This window comes from Chrysochloris asiatica, unplaced genomic scaffold (genome assembly GCF_000296735.1).
Source record: "Chrysochloris asiatica unplaced genomic scaffold, ChrAsi1.0 scaffold00094, whole genome shotgun sequence".
Lineage (NCBI taxonomy): Eukaryota > Metazoa > Chordata > Mammalia > Afrosoricida > Chrysochloridae > Chrysochloris > Chrysochloris asiatica.
Window position 1 is genome coordinate 5,595,498 of NW_006408612.1, and position 23,971 is coordinate 5,619,468.

Here is a 23,971-nt window from a genome sequence, read left to right on the forward strand (position 1 = left end):
TGGAAGGCGCCATAGTGGAGCAGTTGTTAAGTTCTCATCTGCTAACCCAAAGTTGGGAGATTCAAACCCATCAGCTCCTCCATGATAGAAAGACGTAGCACTGTGTTTCTGTGAAGACTGATATTCACGGAAAGCCTCTAGGGCAGATCTAGTCCCCTCTCCCGTCTCACTATGAGTCAGAATCGACGCAACAACAATGGGCTGGCTTTTCACTCACTTTTCAGATGCCGTCTGACAGAGACCCACCCTCGTCCCCACTCTTCTTCTGTTTTCTTTTATCCATAGCATATGCCACTAGCTTATTTAATTTTCTTGTCTCGCTCCTCTGGGACGCAAGCTCTACGACAGCAGGACCCAGTCTTTCTTGGTTATCATTGTCACCTCAGCACCTACAACAGTCTCACGGGTGCTTCATAAGTACTGTTTGGTGAATGGAACAGAAAATCAGTCTGTCTTACCAATTCTGACACAGCATGGCATTCCTCTGGGAGATTCAGCTTGTTCCCCCTGAATTAGTAAGTAAGGAATAGCAAGATTAACTTAAGCCCTTTTGCCAAAAGCTATTAAAGAGAACTTTTTCAGAGGAGGGATGCCATAGATGGGTGGGTGAGACCTCTAACCCACATGCAGATATCGTCAGGTGACTTATTGCAGTGGGAGATTGGACACCGAGTTAAGAAAGTTCAAAATAAGCCAACAAGGCCATTGAAAAGGTAGGGGAAGAAATAAGGAGATAAGGGAAATAAGGCTTGGGAAGATGGAGACGGGACCCGAGAGAGATCCTGAGGAAGCTGAGAGTTCCAACCTTGCTGCTGCGTAGTCTTGGGAACTACCCTCTACAAAGGAAGAAACGTGGTTATTATGGATTTGATCCCTCCGAACTATGTGTTGGAAATCCTAACTCTTATGCCCTAACCACATCCCAGTTGGGAATGGGTTTTCCTTATTATGCTAATGAACAGTATTAGTGTAGGCTATGTCTTGAATCAACCTCTTTTGAGATATAAAATGAGCAAACTAAAGAAGCAGAAACGGGGGACAGTAGAGGCTACATATGAAAACTGCCAAAGACCCATGGAACAAGGACCTTCTTCCAGAGCCAATAAGGAAAGAAAGTCATCCCAAGAGTCAGCGCCCTGAATTTGGACTTTCAGCCTCTGAAACTGTGAGAGAATTAATTTCTGTTTATTAATTTTTTATATTAATTATTTCTGTGATAACAGTAATGGGTAACTGAGACACAGGTGTTGGGTGTAAACGTCTGTCTTCTGTTTCCAGATCAGTGTCAGCTTTTCTAATAGCAACATTCTTAAGATATAGAATGTAGACGCTGGAAGAAACTACAGAGATCAGAATCCCAAACCATCATTTACAGATGAGGAAATATGGGGGGCAGCACGATTTAGTGACCTGGCCACATCATACAGCTGACAACCACACAGTTGGTCTCCTCCCTTATGTGTTATTACTTTGTTTTAAACCTCATGATAGGCTCAGAAAGGGAGTTCCATCCAGCTTCTTTCTATAAGCACAAGAAAAGGCAGAAGGAAGAGGCGTAAAGACAAAGGCTGTAATGTGGAGGGGAGACGCTGAAGGAATTTATGTCAGAAGACTCTAATCTTTTCTGTACAGCAGAAGATAACTTCATCTCTAAGGATGGAAGGTTGGATTAGGAAATAGGAGGCATTAGAATGTTTGCTAATAAATATAGGTAGCAGCTGCTAGATGGAAAATGCTAATAGGATGTGGATAGAGAGCACAAGAAAAGCTCCTTGTGGGTATTAACTGTTGTTAGATGTCATGGATTCCAATTCACAGCAACCCCCTGTGTGCAGAGTAGAACTGCTCTATGAGACTTTTAAGGCTGCGACCTCTTGGAAGCAAGTTACAATGTCTGTCTTCCAAGGTGTCTCTGGGTGAGTCTGAATAGCATAGTAGTTGACGGTTTAACTGCACCCCCTTTGATACAGCATAAATTCATGGTGACATCAACTAGAGTTTCCTGATTTTTTTCAATAAAGTTTAGCAACCTGGAAGGGAGAAGAGGTGTGAGAATAAGTCAAGGTTATCTCAAAAATGGGGATTTGAGAGTTGCAAATCTTAGAAAAATTGATTTAAAAGTGTGCCTGATTTTAAACTCTCACAGAAAAAAACATGAGACTTTCTGTTCCAGCAAAGATTTAAGCCTCAGAAACCCTATACAGAGTCACTATGAGGCGAACCTGACAACACTTAACAACAACAACTATCACAACTGGACTTCAGTAAGTATCGAATAAGACAACATGTGCAAATTCATTAAATTATTAGGATCAGCAATGGACTTGGAATCAGTTCAAATCCACCAGCTACTCCTCAGAAACCCTATCAGGGTCATTGGGTCGGAACCAACTCAACGGCACTTAACAACAACAATGTCAACAGTGGTGCAGGACAAGGCACTGGCCTGTAACCACAAGGTCGGTAGTTCAAAACCAGCTGTCACTCTAAGAAACCTGATCCAAGGTTGGAACTGACTTGACAACATACAAGTTGTTAACTTGTAAATGTTAAGTCGCTTTTTCTTATTGTGGCTGTTACTATCATCGGAAGCCAAAGATAAGTGGACTGAAAATATGTTGTGCATAAAAAGAATCACAGTTCTGAATTTCAAAGAGAATTTTAAATGCATATTATCTCCTGCACTACATAGCTCAATCTGAGCTAATGATGGAGTAAAACAGTCATCAACAGGCTCTCAGAACAATCAGGGAAAGAAACCTCCATACTAATAAGAACGGAAAAAGAAAAACAAAACAAAACACCAAGAATAGGCAGAGGGTTACCAAACAACAATGCAGTGCTCGTTCAGAAAAGCCATAAAGAATCGAGCCAACATGGCTCCTGCAGTGGCCCCAAATCAACACGACTGAATCAGGGCAACAGTGACACATATAAAATATGGGAATGCTAGTTTTTAATCATCCTGGTTTTTCAAATTGTGTTTCCATGACGACCTGGTATAGTGTAGTATTTGCCCTGGTAACAGAAAGATGTTATATACTACCATATTTTCCTCAATCTGTACCTTAGGTAGTAAAATGCCCTTCTCATAGCCTTTTTTTGGGGAAAAAGAAACATTACAAAATTAAAGGACCACATGTATTAAGAAAGGAATTTTTTCAAAATGCTAAAAAATGGGAGTTACATGATTTAAACGAGCAGAAATAAAGGAATACTCCTCTCCTTCACATAATTGTCAGTACATTTACATCAACCACAGTTTAAATCTTGGAAACTCAGAGAAATTAAAAATCAATTTTGTAGCATTCCATTTCCTGTCAATAGAAATTGGGATAATCTTACTTAGGGGACAACTTGGCAATATGTTGTTGTTAAGCATAGTGACCCTGCACAGGGTTTCCGAGGCTGTAAATATACTTCCCTGCATTTTGGTCGTTCAGCATCTATTCTGTCTCCTTATAAGGAGGTCCTCTGATTTTTCCCCACTTTCTTTTTAACTGCCTTCCCTGTTACCAAGTTAGCACAAGTCTACACTCTACCCAGTGAATAATTTTTTCCTTCCTTCCCACCCCTGGTGACCATCACAGAATGTTTATTATAGCATGAAAACGTTATCTTGACTTTTTACAGTAGTGGCCTCATACAGTATCGGTCCCTTTGCAATCGACTACTTTCACTCAGCATAATGTCCTTCAGGTTCCATGTTATGCAGTGTTTTGTAGAATCATCATTATTCTTCAATGGTGTATAATTCTCCATTGTGTGTATGTACCAAAGTTGGCTCAACCATGCCTCTGCTGATGGGGATCTTTGTTACTGTGAATAATGCTGCAATGAATATGGGTGTGCAAATATGTATTCGTGTCATGGTTCTTCTTTCTTGAGGATGTATACCAAGTAGAGAGATTGCTGGGTGGTACGGTATTTCTATTTCCAAACTTCTGAGAAAAATGCCATACTGTTTCTACAGTGGTTGCACCATTTTACAGTCCCACCAGCAGTGTAGGATGGTCCCATATTCTCCACACTCTCTATACCATTTGTTGTTTCTTTTTTTTAAACTTTGCTTAATACTGGGGGAAGATGATCTCTCACTGCTGTTCTGATTTGCATCTCTCTAAGGCTAATGAGCTCTGGTAGCGTAGTGGTTACGAATCGGGCTGCGAACCTTAAGGTCAGCAGTTCAAAACTACCAGCTGTTCTGCAGGAGAAAGATGAGGCTTTCTGCTCCCATAAAGATTTACAGCCTCGGAAACCCTGTACAGGGTCGCTATGAGTGGGAACCGACTCCACGGCACATAACAACAACAACAAGGCTAATGATTATGAGCATTTCTTCATGTTTTTTGGCCAACTGAATGTCTTCTTTGGTGAAGTGCCTGTTCATGACTTCTGACCATTTTTAAATTGAATTATTTGTCTTCTTGTTGATGTGTTGAAGTTATCTATAGATTTTAGAGAGCAGTCCCTTGTCTGATATGTCCTAGAAAGTTTTTCCCAGTCTCAGAGTTCTTCCCTTATTCTTTTGGTGAAATCTTGATGCACACAAGTGTATAATCTTTAGGAGATCCCAGTCACTTATGTTGTCTTCTGCTGTAGGTGTGTTTTCAGTTATGTTTGATAATGTATTTATGGCATGTATCAGATTTCCTAAATTTGTCCCTAATTTTTCATTGATGATCTTTATAGTTGTAGATTTTACATTTAGGCCTTTAATACACATTGAGCTCGTTTTTGTATATTGTGAGAAATATGGGTCCTGTTTGATTTTTCTGCAAATAGATTTTCAGCTTTGCCAGCACTACTTGTTTGTTGAAGAGACTGTCTCTTCCCCATTTAATGTTTGGGTCCTTTGTCAAAAATCAATTGAGTGTAGGTGGGTGGATGGATTTACATCTGGGTTCTCAATTGGTTCCACTGACCTATGTGCATTTCATTCTATTCTTTAATTTTTGTTTGAAGAATCATTGTTCCATCATTCTCAGACCATATATGTCCAGAAAAATTCACCCTCACTCCAGATAGGAAGACAGTGTGATTCAGGGCTGGCCCATCAGAGCTTTGCATTCATTTGGCTCCTGGAGATTTTTAGGGTCGCCTGTAACCTCATCAGAATCAAAGAAACCTGTGGTTCAGAGGCCAGAACGGAATCTGTGACCAGTGAGGATGTAGGAACTGGAATTGCTACACTCATCCTTCGACCTCATAAAACAGAGACCAATCAGTGGGGAGATGGTGAGATGGAGGGAAACCAAGAACTGATGTTGCTGTTTGAGCCATGAATCAACCTGTACCTGAAACTAGACCTATTTCGGGGCTTTTATTTACACTAGAAAATAAATTCTCTGCTTTGCTTAAGCTAGTAAGGTCAGGTTTTCTATCACTGGCAATACAAAACTTCTTAACCGATAGAGGAATTTGTACCAGAAGTGACTGTTGAATATAATTAACCCTAAAATGTGCAACTGGCTGATTTAAGCTTGGGTGAAGGCTGTTGCAGGCTTTCCTGGACTAGGAACCTGGCAATCCTTGTTATGTGATAATAATAAATTGCTAGTTACATCACACCTATTGAGTCTTGGGCTCTCCAGAGCTATCTCACTACAGTGGTAGTGGCTGTGTGCCAGGGAGACGGTTGAGACTCATAGCGACCCTGTACAGAGTTTCCCAGGCTGTACATCTTTACGGGAACAGAAAGCCTCATCTTTCTCCCATAGAACAGCTGGTAGTTTCAAACTGCTGACCTTAAAGTTAGCAGCCTGACTCACTACACTACCAGAGCTCCTTCCATCCCACTGTAGGGTGATAAAAAAGTTTTGGAAACAGTGATGATGGCTGCACAACATTGTGAATGTAATTGATGCCCCTGAAATATACACTTAAAATGGTTAAAATGGCAAATTTCATGTTCTACATATTTTACCACAATAAGATGTACAAAACATATATACAAGAGTGGGGCATTGGGTAGGAATAGAAACGAAGCAAAGCTGGCCAGGAGATGATCATCTTGAAGCTGGGTAATGAGTACATGGCAATTTGTTATGCTTTTCATAAATTTCATAAATTGAAGTTCTTCATCGTAAAAAAGTGAAAAATAAAATAAAAATGACTTGTAGCTCACTCCCTTTTTCATCCTCTAGAGACTGGTAAAGAAGGCTGCTCACTTTATTATAAATCTGCTCAAACCGCAGGGCTATCAGAAGTTATCTTTTAGTTCTCAAACCGATCTCTTTGGCTCTTGAGTGAAGTGTGATGGAGATGGAGAAAGGCTTCCTTAAAACAGTTCAGAACCCAAGTAGTTCTTGAGCATTACAACTCTCAAAATCAGAGACCCACTAAGACTGGCAACAAAAACAACCAAAAAGCAACATTCCAAGCAACCACCAAGAGACAAAAGCAAGCAGCCCACTTTCTAGATGAACATTATCCAGTACACATATAAGGTGAGACATGTGTACCTTTATACTTTCTAGAATGCTATGGATTAACGTGCTGAATGTCAATGCTCTGTGATTCCAGCTCACCTGCCGCTCCTAGGAAACCATATCTGTACAGGGTCGTTATGAGTTGGAACTGACCCTGTATAGATAGGGTTTCTGAGGAGCAGACGGTGGGTTTGAACTGCCAACCTTGCAGTTAGTAGTTCAGTGCTTATCCTACAGCACTACACCAGGACTCCATACTTTCTAGTAGTCAAATTAAAAATATTAGGGAAAAGAGTTGAAATTGTAAATAATTTATTTTATATAACACAATACTTTAAGGATCTCTGATAGTGAAGTAGTTATGTGTCGGGCTCCTAACCTCAAGGTCAGCAGTTAAAAACTACCATCTGTTCCACAGGAGACGGATGAGGCTTTCGGCTCCCGTAAAGATTACAGCCTCAGGAACCCTATACAGGGTTGCTAAGAGTTAGAAGAGACTCCCCGGCACATCACCATCACCAACAACACATGTAATCAAAAATTGTAAATATTAATGAGATGTTAAACACTGGTGTTCACTACGGGCAGCATTCCAAGGGCTCAATTGTCACTGCCGTCCTGCACAACACAGCTCCTGTTAAGCCTGAGGGGACAGGACTCTGTCCTACTCAACTTTCTCCCAGCAGGATGCCTAGATGACTTGTTTTGGGCTACCAGAGTTTATTTTGTTTGGAGCCATCTCTTGACTAGGTTTTCTTGGAGTTGGTGTCCAGTAGGATTAAAGACCTAAGTTGACTTATCCTTTCTAGAGTCTTGGAGTTAACAATCCTCAGCCAAGACCTACCAGTCCTCAGTAGTATGTAATACCTGAGCACTGTGGAGGGTTCAGAAGAAATTCATGGCTCAAAATCTTTAGTGGCTATCCAGTAAAATCTAAAGTCCTTCCATGGCCGGCAAGGCCCTCTGTAATCTGACAGTGATCTTTTCATTCTCTACTTCAAGGACCTTTTCGCCTTTTTCTTTTCCTCTAAATCCCTGCCTAGGACCTTTACGCTCGCTCTTCCCTCTTCCAAGGACACTTTTCTTGAATATTCATGTGGCTCACTCTCTTCATTCCACTAATGTTATGTTGTTATTGGTAAGCGCCATCCAGTCAGTTCTGACTCATAGTGACCCTGTATAGGGTTTCCTAGGCTTTTAAATCTTCATGGGAGTACAAAGCCTCATCTTTCTCCTGTAGAACAGTTAGTGGGTACGAACCACCGACCTTGTGGTTCTCTGTCCAGTGTTTATTGTATAGAGCCACTCCACTCCCGGCTCATATTATACATTATTTATATGAAAGAGATTTTTAAAAGTCTGTGGAGAAATGGAACTAAAAGAGAATGGGATTTTACTAGAGGCTTTTTGAAGGCCCCTTTTCTATGCCCTGCTCTTCCCATTAGCTAGGACTTTGTCTTGTTCACTGTTGTCTCCCTAGCTGCCCGGAACAGTATCTGACATCTAGCAGGTAGTCAAGAAATATTTGTGAGTGCATTTTAAAGGCTCTCAGCTGTGGGTTTAGTTTCATCCTTCACTGAATGTGGGGTTATGATTTTGCTGCCACATGCTTAGATCTAGCTGAGGAGAGGCCAGGTTAGAGCAGGAATATGCTGGAATTCCTCTTATAAAAAGACCCAGAATACTCTTGCTCCTATCTGACAAGCAGTGAAGTAGGGCAGTCGTTTAAAAGGACATGGGGAAGCCCTATTCAACAATTCACTCTCTCAAGGAAGGCTATTGGCCAGCATCAGGGATATGACTCCACCCCCCACCCCACCCCACCTCACCATTCTGACTCATACTGATCCGGTATAGGGTTTCCAAGACTGTAAATCTTTACAGGAGCAAACAGCCTCATCTTTTCTCCTTAGGAGCGGCTGGTGGGTTTAAACCACTGACCTCAGGGTTAGCAGTCCAATGCAGTCGTCAGCTTTCCTTTCAGGATCTCTTATTTATTTTAGAAAATGGTGAGTTTGAACAGAGAAATGGGGAAATGACATCCAGGCAAGGGATAAAAAGAGACTCCAGAACTATCCGGGGTTTACACACTCATAGTCAATAAATCTGTATCTTACCCCCACTACACAGCAGACACCTAGAGCCCTGGGTGCTGAGGCCAGACTGTGAGAATTTGTCTCCCCAGACTGACAGTTTGACAGGGAGGAGACATGTACAGCAAAATCTCCCAAACAAAATGCTGAGGCTGGAACATCGCTAACCCCATTTCGTTGGGGGTAAAATGCTTTCTTTTCACATGTAGAGACTATTCATGTTTCTTTTGGAAGCACTTATCTTCTCTTTCATGATTTAATTAAAAGCAAAAATCTCCCAGTTGGTTGTCAACATCCAATTCCCCAGGAGAAAACCCACGTGAGGTTTAGAGGGGCTTCTTAACCCAAAGCAAACTGATTGAAAATCCCATTTCCACATCTTGCCACACACACACTTGTGCTCATGGGGAGACGTTCTGGACTTGTACATGGCTGTGAGTTCCTCTTGGTTGCTAGGTCTGAGGCCCAGGATGGGGTCTTTACCATTATTTGTGGGCTGGGGCAAAAGTCATCTTGTTCCTTATTCAGATGTCTCTCCAGCAATGTGGTCACTGGGAGTATCCCACTTCAAGGCAGAACCATGTGGATACTGAAGTACTTCCTGTGGGTGCTCTGACTTTAGTCCTGATGTCACACTACAGGAAGGGCTAAGTAACCCATGACTCCCATGGGCCCTCTGACTGTGAAAGCCAGGTGTGGCTGATGCAGCTGGTACCTGGGAAATGTGGACCCAAATCACTCTGACAGTGGACAGGAAACGGGTACATTTCTATTTGATACAATAATGGGCGGTCCTCTAGGGATGCCTTCATTTTACATAAAAACTCAAAGTAACATTTGCACTGTTTTACTATGTTCTGAAATTTCCAGTGAAATCAATTAAGTACTGTGATATCAGTGAAGTACTTTATTTTGTTTAGTCCTTTTAGATATTCATGGGTCCAACAACATGGCCACTTATGACATCTAAGTCTCTAACTCTTATTTGACTAAGTCTGAAGGTATGGCTGCCACAGTCTCGGTAATCCTGTGTATTCTATGTATAGATACAAACCACTTGATTACTCTGTTGTTTTCTAATGAGTTGCATCTGACCACTTACAAACTGAAATTTGGTTTATAATAAATTATTTTCCTTTTAGTTTTCTTTTTAATTACAAATAAAGTTTACGTTGATTTTTTTTGTATGTGAGTTCAGATTATTTTATTTATGAAGTTTATTGATGATTTTGAAGTAATAATTAGAAAATATTATAACTTCATCTCACGTACTTTGGACATGTTGTCAGGAGGGACCAGTCCCTGGAGAAAGACATCATGCTTGATAAAACAGAAAGTCAGCAAAAAAGAGCAAGACACAGTGATGGTAACCATGGGCCCCAACAGCAACGATTGTGAGGCTGGCCCAGGATTGAGCAGGGTTTCGTTCTGTTATGCATAGAGTTACTAGGAGTTGATACCAACTTGATGGAACCTAACAACAACAAAAGTGGGATCTGGTGGACAGACAAGGTGGAGAGCCACCCACTGCTTCTGGAGGCTGAACCACCACAGCTTCCCACCTACCATTCTGGGAGGAAACTTCAAAAACCTCACAGAAGCTCCAGGGGATGCTTTCTTCTGCTTCTTAGCAGATCCTGCTTTTCTCAGTGGCTTGGCTGAAACAGAGTTTGTTCTATTTGAATGACCTCAGATTCCTAGCTGATTTTGCGACTCCAAGTAATTCCCCTTCCCACTTGGCTGCTCTAGCTTCTCTAAGTGACTGACTGGGAAAACAGACTTGGAAAACAACTTCCAAGTTGTCTCTATTGAGATGGATAACCTATCAGTTCAAAGTTGAAGCACTAAAAATGCTTCCCTACTGGAACATAGGCCTGTAAATTCCCTCAACTCAGAAGATGTCTGGATCACACGGTGACTGCACCACCACTTTGGAAGTGTCCTTTTTTCCTTTTTCTTGTCCCTTAGTGCTGACCAAAGGACTCTGTCCTCCTGTTACACAGAAGCTGCTTAATTCAAATTCTGAACCCATTCATTGTTTCAGATCCATTCTGACAGGAGTTCGTCGTTTATGTGATAAACAGCTCCATGACCACATTTAAATATTGAATAGTTTGAGAATGATAAACCACAAAGAATTGAGGTTTAAAAACTACCTATGGTTTATGTTATATAGGACATTCTAGGGAGATACAAGGACAAATTAAGAAAAGAAAAAAAAGGCCTGCCAGAGTCTCTTCCTCCTTCAATCCCACTACCATTTAAAAGAAACAAAAACACAGCAGCAGCAAGACCAATTAAACAAAACCTAACCGAGTGCTAGTCTTGACTTTTGGGTGAAATAAATCCATGTCTGGGCACGGTGGCTAAGGTTAACCTGTTAGCGTAGCTTCCACCTCCGTCAACAATTCCTCCACTTTGCCTGCCCCCCTGCCAACACAGTTTCCTTGTTCCAGATTGTTGTTAAGTGCCGTTGAGTCGGTTCCGACCCTTAGCAACCCTGTATAGGGTTTCTAAGGAGCGACTGGTGAGTTTGAACCACTGACCTTGTGGTTCACAGCCCAGTGCTGATCTACAGTGCCACACCAGGGCTTCTTGCAAATTAGCATCCCTGCTTTTTGTCCTTTTGACCTTGCCCTTCTTCTCTAACCAAAAAGAAGAACACACAAAACTATAGACTACTTTCTTGAAGTAAAAATACTTTGTATGATAGTTTCATGTGTTCACCCTATTTGTATCTTCAACTACAATGTTAACTAAACACCACTAGAGACTCATATGCATAGTAGTCATTCAACAAGCATGTGCCAAGTAGTGTTTTAGGTGCTGGAGTTGAACAAAACAGTCAAATCGTCCACCCTCACAGAATTTACATTCATATCTGAGACCATATGGTAAAAGGAAAATGAATTTATCCTCCGTTCTTGTGGTTTACGTTTAACCATTAACTCAAAGGTTGGTGATTCAAACCCACCTAGTGGCACCACAGGAAAAAATGTCTGGCAATCTTTGTGCCCAGTGGGGTCACCATGAGTTGGAATTAACCTGACAGCAACAGTTTTGTTTATTTTTAATGTAGTGTGGGTGTTGATTCAGGACCAGCTCTTATGATCTTATACTGAGTCTGACATGCTTATACAGAACAGCCTCATAAAGATCACTGCCACAACCCTAATGCAAATGTATAGGGTTCCAAAGTCCTTCAGAAGTTAGTAATTTCGATCTGAAAACTATTTACCAACAAATATACTTGATGGTACATTGCTAGACCAGTCCACAAGAGCCCTTTCAGTTAATGGAGTTGTTTAGTGCCGTTGAGTCAATTCTGACTCATACCGACCCTGTATAGAGTTTCCGAGGAGCAGCTGGTGGGTTTGAACCACCGACCTTGTAAGTTCCAAGTTCACTGCTGATCTTGGAGCACCACACCGTAAGTTCTTTAATTAATAATGTGAGTGAAATAAAACTTCAGTGCAAAGTCATCAAAGGAAAGAACTTTGAGGTGATGGCAAGAAGAGGATGAGGAAGAGTTCATTAATAGCTGGTACCTTATCACCAGGCTAGTCCTAAACTTTCCCTTAACTCTACTCAGGATCCACACGTGCTCCTGATAGCAACCAGGGTCAGAGAGAAAGAAAGAAGGGAGTTGCTAACCCAAATGATGGTGAATCAGTGGTCACGTTGTTGAAATGAAAAAAAGACATTTGGTTGGAGAGACACACCTCATAGAGCGTTACACTGTTCTGGGGTTAACTTCCTTAAGTTTTTTTTCTCTCATTTTTCATAGTTTACTTCCTATTTTTAAAGTCCTTTTTCTCTTATTAAAAAAAAATACAGACATGGGAAAGTTTTAAAAATATAGCTAATATAATTTTTTTAATCATTCATGGGTATCCAGAGAAAATAAACTAACATTTTGATATTTCTTTCCAGTATGTTTTTCCCCTTCTCTCTTTCTCTGTGTATTTACAATGCACTCATACTATATAATTTTATATTTTTCTTTTTCACATACACTCATATTATTCACATACAATCTTGTTGTTGTTGTCATTAAGTGTTGTTGAGTCGGTCCAATGCACAACAACCTTGTATAGGGCTTCCAAGGATTGGCTGGTTTTGAACAGTCGACCTTTCAGTTCAAACCAAACTTGCAGTCCACTGGTTGGTTATCCTACCGAGCCACACAGGGACTCCAATATCATTTTAATAGATGCATATTTCATTTTATGAATTTCATACTACTTACGTAAATAATTTTCTTTGCTAGGCATTTAAATTGAGCCCAATTTCATTATTACAAATCCTAGTATGAGGATTTGTAATAATCCTAGTAGATGCAACTTACTTGCATCTAAATCTTGTATCAAAATGTTTGTAGTCATTTCAGACTATTTCCTTAAAGGCAAATTTATCAGAGTACAATGACTGAAATAGAAGATATAAACAATGTTTCTTGTTTGTTTTAAGGATCTTGATAGTGCTGTTAAATTGCTTTCTCAAATTTTAGCAATTCTAATTCCTACTGGCACCATTTCTTTTCAACATGTGCTATTATCACTTTTCAAAATCTGTGCCAATTTGATATGTGACAAATCATTTGAGCTGTTTTGATTTTCATTTCTTTGATTATTAGTGAGGCTGGCAATGTTTTACATGTATATTGTCTTCTCCATAAGAGGACAGCTTTCTCTGTTATCTGGGTCCTCTTTTTTTGTTAGTTTGTTTTTTCAATCACAAGGTTTTAGTTTTTCCTTTTTCCTCCAGTTTTGACACTAAGGATTACTTAAAAGCTCCATAACTTTTTTTTTGGTAAACAAAATACAATGTTCTAACCAGCAAGGGCTAGGTGACTAGCAGAGGGTCTTTTGTGAGTGTTTACAAATCAGGACTGTCTCTAAAGCATGGTCTGAGGCTACAGCTCTGGTTAGTTTTGTGTGATGCTGCAACCTGAGAATTCTCACCATTTTCTAGGAAATGTTCCCGTATCATGTTGGAGGGAAGACCCAGGATTTCTAGGCGCATGTAACCCCAGTTCTTCCTGCTTCAAAGGCAAAATAATAGAGGCTTGATTTATGTTACACATGTGAAGACTCTGTAAATCCCTAAAATCTTAAGTATAAAAAATACCCATTATGACCCTGAGTCATCTTATTCTATCATAAGACCAGAGTTTCCAGGAACTAAAGAGTAATTTAGACTGATGGAGCTTCCTTTATCTCCATCATCTTTATTAGCCATTACACAAATACATTTGGAAATACAAACTCTATTTGGATTTTTTTCTTCTGATAGAAAACAAGGCAATAAAAGTGTATCTCTGAGGACAGATCATTCAAAGCAACTCCTTAATGATTTACCCAGAGACCCGGCAGGAATAACATCCTCTGGTCTCTGGGCCACCGATTTCTTCAGAGTAAATATCCCAGACAGAAATATTCCTTACTTTCTATGGTTCTTACTCCTAGACTTGAGAAGATGTTCACCACATGTAGATGGCAGATGCTTTGAGGTGAAGTGCCCAAACACACTGACAACTGAACAGAGCTAGCTATCATTAAACCAAAAAGACCAAACTCAGTTGCCACTGAGTCGATTCTGCCTATTAAATGGCACTCCATAGGATCTTCATGGCTGCGATCTTTCAGAAGCAGACCGCCAAGGCTTTCATCCAAGATGTCTCTGGGTAGGTTCAAACCACCAACCTTTCAGTTAGTAGCCAAGCGCTTAAGCAAACAAACAAAAATCACTGCCTTGAGTCAATCTGACTCATTGTAACTCCATGTGTTACAGATCAGAACTGATCTGTATGTGCTAGGCTGTGGTCCTTACAGAAGCAGATCACCAGGACTTTCTTCCACAGTGCCGCTGGGTGGATTCATACTGCCAACGTTCAGGTTAGTAGGGATCTTTAGCTGTCATTATTTCTTCCTAATTATTGCTACTTGGTAAAGGAGGGCACAAGGATGGTTTGGGGAAGGAGGGACAAGACTGAAAGAGAAGGCGACAAAGGAAGAAATAAAGTTGGTAAAGTGGCTCTTTGTTTACAAAGGAATAATTCAATGTGATGTGTAAATGAAGAACTTATTACTTAATATCAGATATGGAGACTCCATTTTTATTAGTTGTAAGCACCTAACAACAACGATTAGAAAAAATCCCTTGCCTTTGAGTTATTTCTGACGCGCAGCAAGGCTATAGGACAGAGTGAACTGCCCCATAGGGTTACCTAAGCTGTAATCTTTAAGGAGGAGTCCTGGTGTGGCACTGTGGGTTAATGTGCTGGATTGCAAAGTCAGTTTGAACCACAAAGTCGGTGGTTCAAGTTCACCAGCTGCTCCTATGAAACCCTATCTGGGTCGCTATGGATTGGAACCGTGTTGACGGCGCTGAACAACAACACATTTTTAAGGAAGCCAGTTAATTGGAGCAGCTTATGGGTTTTAACTACTAACCTTTTGATTAGGAGCCATACACTTAGCCACTATGCATGCCACCAGGGCTCCCTCCTCTAAACTAGCTTTCAATTTTATTTTGTCCAGCTTTTGTATTCAATTTGTCCTGGTTTCATTCTCATTCACTAACATCTCTGCATTTTTGTGCCATTTCAAATATTAATTTTATTGCACACAAATCCAGAAGAATAAAAAAAACTCCACAAACATCTTAAATATAAAATTTATCCTAAAAGCTACGGTAAGTAAAGAAGAATCGATTGCTTTCATTCTCACGGCCTTATTTTCATTTAATCTGGAGAAGGCTGCAGCCACTCCCTACCCTCTACAGGTGAGTTACGGATGCAGGAGGAGGACTGGTCCTGAAACCCTCCCCTCCAGAGAGCAGGCATTCTCTTCCGTTCGCTGTCCAGAAGCTCTCTGGGGTCATGTGACCCAAATGGGAAGGGAAAGGCAGTACTTATTTTCAAGGCTGTTTTACTGTATGGTTGAGGACTGAACAAAGAGAACAGTAACACCCTGGGAGTGTATTCGAGGTGGCACAAAATGAACTGGCAGAAAACAGTCCAGAGACAAGATCTGATTTCTCTGAGCAAGTGAGAAAACAAAACCACCCGTCCTATCATCATCACCAAGTTCAGTGGCCACAAGATGATGGTCCACTGACGGGAAAGGTATTGGTGCCAGCAGTCAAATAAAGCTCAGCGAATTGAATACCACACAGAAAACATTCTGACTACCCAGCTCTCGTTGGCAAGGAATTCATGGAAAAACTGTGAAGATCATCAACATGAAATCTTATTTTCCAAAGTACAAAGACTTCTGTATACAGAACTTTCCATTTAACCCAAATTTATTCCTACCTAATGAAAAATACCTTGTGGAGGCACAGTTCTTCTTCTTTAAAAAAAAAAAAACAACACAAATATTTTGCTGGTGTTGAGAATATTATAAACAGCAAAACATGCACCAATTCAATAGTTTCTTGTGTACCATTCAGTGACATTGTTTCCATTCTTCCATGGGTGTAAACATTCTTACCTTCCTTTTCTTAGTTGTTCCTCCCCAATTAGCACAAATCAACTGCCCCTAAGTCACCTACCTGGAGTCCTGGTGTGGCACTGTGAGTTAATGAGCCAGACTGCAAAGCCATTTGAACTGCAAGGTTGGTGGTTCAAGCTCACCAGCAGCTCCTTGGAAACCCTATACATGGTCACTATGGGTTGGAACCGACTCAACGGCACACAACAACAACAACAACAAGACACATATCTAAGGAGCTCTGGTAGTGTAGTGTTTACAAATCGGGCTGCTATCCTCAAGGTCAGCAGTTCAAAACTACCAGCTGCTCCACGGGAGAAAGATGAGGCTTTCTAATCCCATAAAGATTTACAGCTTCGGAAACCCTGTACAAGGTCGCTATGAGTCGGAACCAACTCTATGGTACTTAACAACAACAAGAAGACACCTATCTATGGGAGTCCTGGTGTGGTGTTGTGGGTTAATGCACCAGACTGCAAAGTTGTAATGCGCCAGACTGCAAAGTCGTTTGAACTGCAAGATTGGTGGTTCAAGCTCACCAGCTGCTCTTTGGAAATCCTATACAGGGTTGCTATGGGTCAGAATTGACTCGACAGCACTTAACAACAACAACAACAACAAAGATACCTATATGAAGTCCTGGTGTGGCGCTATAGGATAAGCACTGGACTGCAATGTCAAGGTCACTGGTTCAAATCCACCAGCCGTTCCTCGGAAATCATATTGAGGGTCGCTATGAGTTGGAACCAACTCCACAGTGGTTAACAACAACAACAAAGATGGTTATTTAACTTTTTGAGTTATTCTTGCCAAATTGATCCCATATACATATAGTTCTTAGGGTCCCTGGTAGTCTGGTGGGTAACAAGTTGGGCTAACCGCAAGGTCAGCAGTTCAAATCTATTGGTCGCTACGAGGGAGAAAGATGAAGCTTTCTACTTCTGTAAAGATTTACAGCCTTGGAAACCCTATACAAGATTGCTATTAGCCAGAACTGACTCCACGGCACACAACCACCAGAGTTCTTAAAAGATACAATACTCAAGGCAGATATATATATATATTTTTTACTACCTGAAACTACATTATTGTTTGGTTTTAGTTTTTAGTAAGACTTCAAGGGGGCATTTTTGGTTTAAGGTTTGAAGATTATCTTAGGGCAATAGTTCAGGGTTCACTTAACTTCATGGCTCCATAAAGTGTGAAGTCCATAAAAATTTGTAATTCTGTTCTGTGTTTTCCCCTTTTGACCAGAATTCGTATACAAAATCTCTGATCAAAACATGGCAAAGGAAGCAGTTGTTCATGAAGGGAATTGTCCATATATTCCATATCCTCATCCGATTCCTGACTCTCCTTCTTCCTCTGTTGGTAGAAATACATTTATGAAATTCTTCACTAGCAATGTCTTCCATAATTCTCTTTTCATAGTGAAAACACCAATATAAGTTTTGTTCTACTGCTTTTTCTCCTTCATATCTTGAAAATAGAGCTAAGAGTTTTTCAGAAAAAGAGATCACTAACCCACTCTCAGAATCAGCAACCCTGTGTATAGGGTTTTTGAGGCTGTAAATCTTTACGGGTGCAGCAGAAAGCCTCATCTTTCTCCCACGGAGCAGGTAGTGGGTTTGAACTGCCAACCTTGTGGTTAGCAGTCCAGTGTTTATCCTACAGTGCCACACAGGACTTCTTCAAAAAGATGATAGTCTCTCAAAACTATTTATCAATATAATAACATGCAGAAACTTAATCCCTGGAAAGCAGTATCAACATCTCATCTACTCTGCATGTGTTAAAGACCATCAGTGACATGTATGTAGAGTCCTCTGTGGGAGAGGCACCGGATTGCAAGGTCGTTTTGGGTTGCAGGGTCAGTGGTTCAGACTTACCAGTCGCTCCTCGGATACCCTACGCAGGGTCCCGATGAGTTAGACCTGGCTAGATAGCACTTAACAACAGCATGACATGTATATAATTAGTCTGAAAAATGCTGTTTTAAAAATGTTTTTACAAGATCAGAAAGCCTCATCTTTCTCCCTCAGAGCAGCTGGAAGATTTACACTGCTGACTTTGTGATTAGTGGCCCAACTAATAACCCATTATGCTACCAAGACGCCTTACTCAGGGAGATACGTAATACCTGTTAACTGTTTGGGAGTCCTGGTGTGGCGTTATAGGGAAAACACTGGACTTAAAGGTCGGCGGTTCAAATTTACTAGCTGCTCCTTGGTCACTATGGGTCGGAACCGACTCAACAGCACTTAACAGCAACAACAAATTACTGATTTACTAGAATTTATGCTTTTACAAAAAAATAAAGTCCACAAAACGACTGTGTCAGCTCAGTGATTTTGTTTCTTACGTACAAGTCCCCACTCCTATCAAAAGTAGCAATTCTATTGTTAAGACTATAAAATCAGAATTTGATAGGATTCAAATTAGTTTTTAAATTGCATACATCTAAGAATATAAAAATCACTATAAACTTACTATGGTTCTATTTTTTAAATGTCAACTTTCTTTTTTTCTTAGCATAAGTATAAAACCACTTAAAGTCTTACTCTGCAGATACTATGAACTCTTACAACTTAAGAAATTTATGGAAAAGGAAGTTATATTTATAAAACATGTGAGTAAAAGCACTATGCATATCAAAGTTTAAAAGTATTCAAAGGTATTACTGTTGTTGTTAAGTGCTATCAAGTCGGTTCTGACCCATAATGACCCTGTGTAGGGTTTGAAAGGAGCGACTGGTGAGCTTGAACCGCCGACTTAGAGGTTCAAATAAACTTTGCAGTCCAGCGCATTAACTCATAGCGCCACACCAGGACTCCATCCAAAGGTAGTTCATGCCCAAAATATTAAAATCTAATAAAAGGAAAGTTCAGCACAACAGCAAACATGACTTTAATGCAACCTCGACAGTTCCAAAACTGATCAGATACCAAACATTAAGTTAGAAATCTACATTCAAAAGCGTTCTATGGAATTCTCAGAAAGAGAAGGCAGGCCAAGAGGCATCTGAGGACATAATTTTGTCATCAACACTGAGTATCATTCAAATGTGAAAGCCAGCACCTAACATTAACAAGATGAACTTTTCTCCTGGTGACCTCAGATGACAGCCCACCCTCCTCGTATGCCAGAATTAGTGGATGAAAAATCATTTCATGAAGTCATGCAAAAACATGAAATATGCTCATGAAGTGCTGCTGCCATCCCTCAATCATCACATTGCTTGGCTAGGCTGGCGGCCAGTAGGAATAGCTCCCTCTGCAAAACGTTTAAAAGTAATGGCTTAGAGGAAGTGGTGTGCTGATACCAAGAAAACAAAATCCCACAAACGCAAAGACAGTTCAAAAAGCATTTGTATATGGCTCAGAGGAAACAAATAGCTCAGCTAAGTTTACCTTGGCCAATGCGACACATACACATGAAGGAAAACTATCCAGGGATTTTGTTCTGAACCAAAGGAGAGCAAATGGCAAGGTTATCCATCCTGGGGGCAAGACAGAGTAAGAGAAAAAATGCGCAGCCCCCACGGCTTCAGAAAGAGTCAGGTATGTATAGTAAGATTCTGCATGTTTCCCTCCACGATAGAGGTGGATCCTTTCCCGCTCTTGGAATGGCAAGACTGATGGTCCTTTCTGAAGCCACTCCTAGGTCAGAAGCTAATTCTGGGCCTCCAGCACACTGTCTCTTCATTGCTGATGCCTTTCCATGGGGTCTGCTTCCACAGCGTTCTTCTCCTTACAGGACTATCTTGAAAATGACCAAAAGTAAATCTCTCATTTTTGATCATTTAATTTAAAAATATTCTTCAAATTAAGTGAAACATCAGAGACAAAGATCCATGTCACTGGTTTTGAAAATCTTTTGGAATTTTCTGTAAAAGTTTCCACTTTTCTGAGAGAACTGGCGGAGATCGCTACCCAAACTTTAGTAAAGACTTTAGGACTTTAATTGTTATTTTAAAACAACTTTAATTTGAGATCTTGAGCTATCACAGCAAAAGTCTTTAAACTCCTTTTTTTGCCATTCTTAGTATTGTATTAATATTTTTGAGGTCTTCGTCGCTAACAGGGGCAAGGAAGTTCAAAGAGTCCTTTGGTTCTGGTTATCTCAGGAAATCCATTTCATAGATGAAGACTCTGCATTTATTTTACTTTACTTTTTTTTTTTTTTGCAGGAGAGACAGAAAAGAGTGATTGAACTTGAATATCAGAAACATGTGTCATTAACCTTCAACCGGGTAGTGAGATTTTTTTAGTTCAAACATTTCAGGCCCAGTTCACATATGGAGACAATTAACAATGTTCTCAATGATGTTTTTCCTTTTCCTTCAAGTGCTGGTCAGAATACTTAAGCTGGGCACCGGCAGCAGGGATTCTGTCTCAGCCGCAGAAATTCGCTCCTGGGCAGACTCAGAGGGCAGTGCCAAGCTCTGCCGTTTTTGCCATTTGTCGTTCTAGGTGGTACACCAGTCAGCAATCCTCTGTGGCTCATAAAACTCAACATAATCTCTGGCTATTCTGGAAAAAACACATTGAGTAATAAGGGATAGAATGCTTCTGTTCAGTGTTTCCAGTGCTAGTCTCTGGCCAGGAGAAATACCAAATCATAGAAGCATCTGGAAAAGAAAGGTGGCTCAAAAAGAGTACGAGCTTGTGAAGTCTGTGAGCACAGACCCCCAAACATTCATCTGCCCATTTCCTGCTGTCTGCTTTGTGCTGAGCTACAGGCATCAGAGCAAATAGTACTTTCTGTCTGACTTGAATCAGATACCAGTGCAGCCCGAAAGTGGGAGTGAGTAGACTTAGAGTGAAATGTTGCTGGTCTGATCCCCTGGAGGACACAGGGGTGATGAGCAGATGTGGGTCTGTGGCAGCGACCGCAAGAGAACGGAGCAACATCCATGAATGTGTTATCACATGACATCAACGTCCTCTACTAGAGTGAACTTTGCCAAGGTCTCTCGGTCAGGTGAAGAAAATAATTAGAAGGCCCTCAAGCATCTCTATGCATAGTTTATGCACCATGGCTGGTCCACAGCATGGCAAGAATTGAATGAGGACACCAGAAAGTAGGCAAGTTGTCATGTGAACTGATGCAAAGGTGGACAAGACATTGCCGAGCAAGGCAGAGGTTCAACAAAGGCTTCTGAGGTTTCATTTCATTTCCACAGCTCTTAGTCATCTAGCTTCCTCTGTGGATTTTGACAGTAACTACATTAATTGGTATGTTAGATGGAAAATGCCAAAGGTCAACTTCAGCATGGTTAATGTTTTTCCCCCATCTTCTCTATTCTACAAGTTCTCTTTTTAGAATGACTTAAAATTCCCTAAGTACGAGAACTTCTTTGTACCTGACAAGCACTTAAGACTCCTCTTCTAAGTGCAGCAGGGCCCACCCCAGCCCAAGGGTGGCCAGTCCTCAGGCTGGCGGGCAGCACGCTATGAGAGCAGGAAAAACCGTCCCAACAGAAGGCAATAACTCACACGGCTATTCAGATTCCACCTCGTTGCAGAAATAGGGCTGGGGACCATGGAAAGGGGAAGTCAGTTAGTAGTAGCACTCCAGAACACAAAAGAGGCAAAAGGGAATGGCTGAGCCAGTTAACTGGAGGGCATCGAAGAGGAGACCAGCCATCACCTGGGAACGCAATGGTTTTTCAGGTACCCAAATTGCATCCTGGTCTCTAATAATCCTAATAATAATAATAGTATTAATAATTATTGTTGTGTACCATAAAGTCAATTCCCGCTCACAGCAACCCTGTAAGACAGAGTAGAACTGCCCTGTAGGGTTTTCTGTCATTGTTAGTCGAGTCTGTTCCGACTCATAGTGACCCTGTATAGGGTTACCAAGGAGTGGTTGGTGGGGTTGAACCACTAGCAACCTTGTAGTTAGCAGCCCAGGGTTTATCCTACAGCACCACATCAGGACCCCTAAGGTTCCCTAAAGTAATATTTATGGAAGAGGCCAGGTCTTTTCTTCTGTGGAGCTGCTGGTAGGTTGGAACTATTAAGCACTTTAACCACGGTGCCATTATTGAGCTCTTACTATGTGTTCAAAGAGCTGACTGATGAAGATCATAGACAACAGCCTTTATATGGGTTGAACCTCAATGTAAAGAAAACAAAAATCCTCACCACTGGGCCAGTAAATAACATCATGATAAATGGAGAAAAGACTGAAGTTGCCGAAGACTTCATTTTGCTTGGATCCACTATCAACACTCAGTCAAGCAGCAGTCAAGAAATCAAACGATATATTGCATTAGGTAAATCTGCTGCACAAGTCCTCTTTAAAGTATTCAAGAATAAAGACGTCAGTTTTAGGATTAAGGTGAGCCTGACCCAAGCCATGGTATTTTCAATCATCTCATGTTGTTGTTGTTATGTGCGTGGAGTCGATTCCGACTCATAGTGACCCTGTACAGGGTTTCTAAGGCTGTAAATCTTTACTAGAGCAGAATGCCTCATTTTTCTCCAGAGAAACAGCTGGTAGTTTCGAACTGCTGACCCTGAAGTTAGCAGCCCAATTTGTAACCACTATGCTACCAACTTTTTAAAGTATTGAAGAGCAGAGATGTCAGCTTGAGGACTAGGGTGCGCCTGACCCAGGCCATTGTGTTTTCAATAGCCTCATATGGATGCGAGAGCTGGACAGTGAATAAGGGGGATCGTAGAAGAATTGATGCCTTTGAGTTGTGGTGTTGGAGGAGAATACTGAGGGTGCCATGGACTGCCAAGAGAACCAATAGATCTGTTTTGGAAGAAGTGCAGCCAGAGTGCTCCTTGGAGGCCAGGATGGCTAAGCTTCGTCTCTCCTACTTTGGACATGTAGTCCGGAGGAAACAATCGTTGGAGAAGGATGTCATGCTGGGTAGGGTGGAGGGTCAGAGAAAAAGAGGAAGACCTCCAACGAGATGGATCGGCCAGGTGGCATCATTGATGGACTCGGGGGTGGCAGCGGTGGTGAGGTTGGCCCAGGATCGAGCATTGTTTCGTTCTGCTGTGCATGGGGTCGCTATGAGTCGGTTCCGACTCGATGGCACCTGACAACAACAACAACAACATGCTACCAAAAGTCCTTCAATAGTCTAATATGCATGTGAAAATTGGACAATGAATAAGAAAGACCAGAGAAGAACTGATGCATGTGAGTTATGGTGTTAGAAGTACCATGGACTGCTAGAAGAACAAACAAATCTATGTTGGAAGAACTACAACCAGAATGCTCCTTAGAAGCAAAGATTGCAAGGTTTCATCTCTCATACTTCAGACATGTTATCAGAAGGGACCAGTCCCTACTAAAGGACATCATGCTTGCTAAAGTGGAAAGTCATCAGAAAAGAGAAAAACCCCCAACGAGATGGACTGGCACAGTGGCAATAGCAATGGGCTCAAGTGTAACCATGATCGTGAGGATGGCTCAGAACCAGGCAGTGTTTCATTCTGTTGGGCTTAGAGTTACCATGTGATGACTTTATGCACTTAACAACAACACTATGTGTTCCAGGCAATTTTACACTTATTAACTCATTCAATTTTCACAACTCTAGAATCCTACTGGGTAGAAATATATGCTGTTAACTTTTCAGAATATTGCCTTCTAGTCTTTATATGTGTGTGGACTTTTAAAAAATTAGGAATAGAATGCATGTAGTTTTACATTTAGTTTTTGTCATCATCTCATGCCACTGTGTTCTTTTAAAATGTGTTTTTTAATGACGGATTGATATTCTACATCAAAATTTATTTAGATTCTCCTAATGCTGGTTGGAGCTCTGGTAGCATAGGGGTTACGAGTCAGGCTGTGAACCTCAGGGTCAGCAGTTCAAAACTACCAGCTGTTCTGCGGGAGAAAGATGAGGCATTCTGCTCCTGTAAAGATTTATAGCCTCAAAAACATATGTAAGGTCGCTATGAGTTGGAACTGACTGCAC

At 41.0% G+C, this 23,971-nt stretch overlaps 1 protein-coding gene across 1 annotated transcript in view; it reads right to left on the reverse strand.

Annotated features, from left to right (window-relative positions):
• Positions 1-23,971, reverse strand: part of WIPF1 (WAS/WASL interacting protein family, member 1) — a 162,032-nt gene that overhangs the window by 53,000 nt on the left and 85,061 nt on the right. The window lies entirely within an intron of this gene.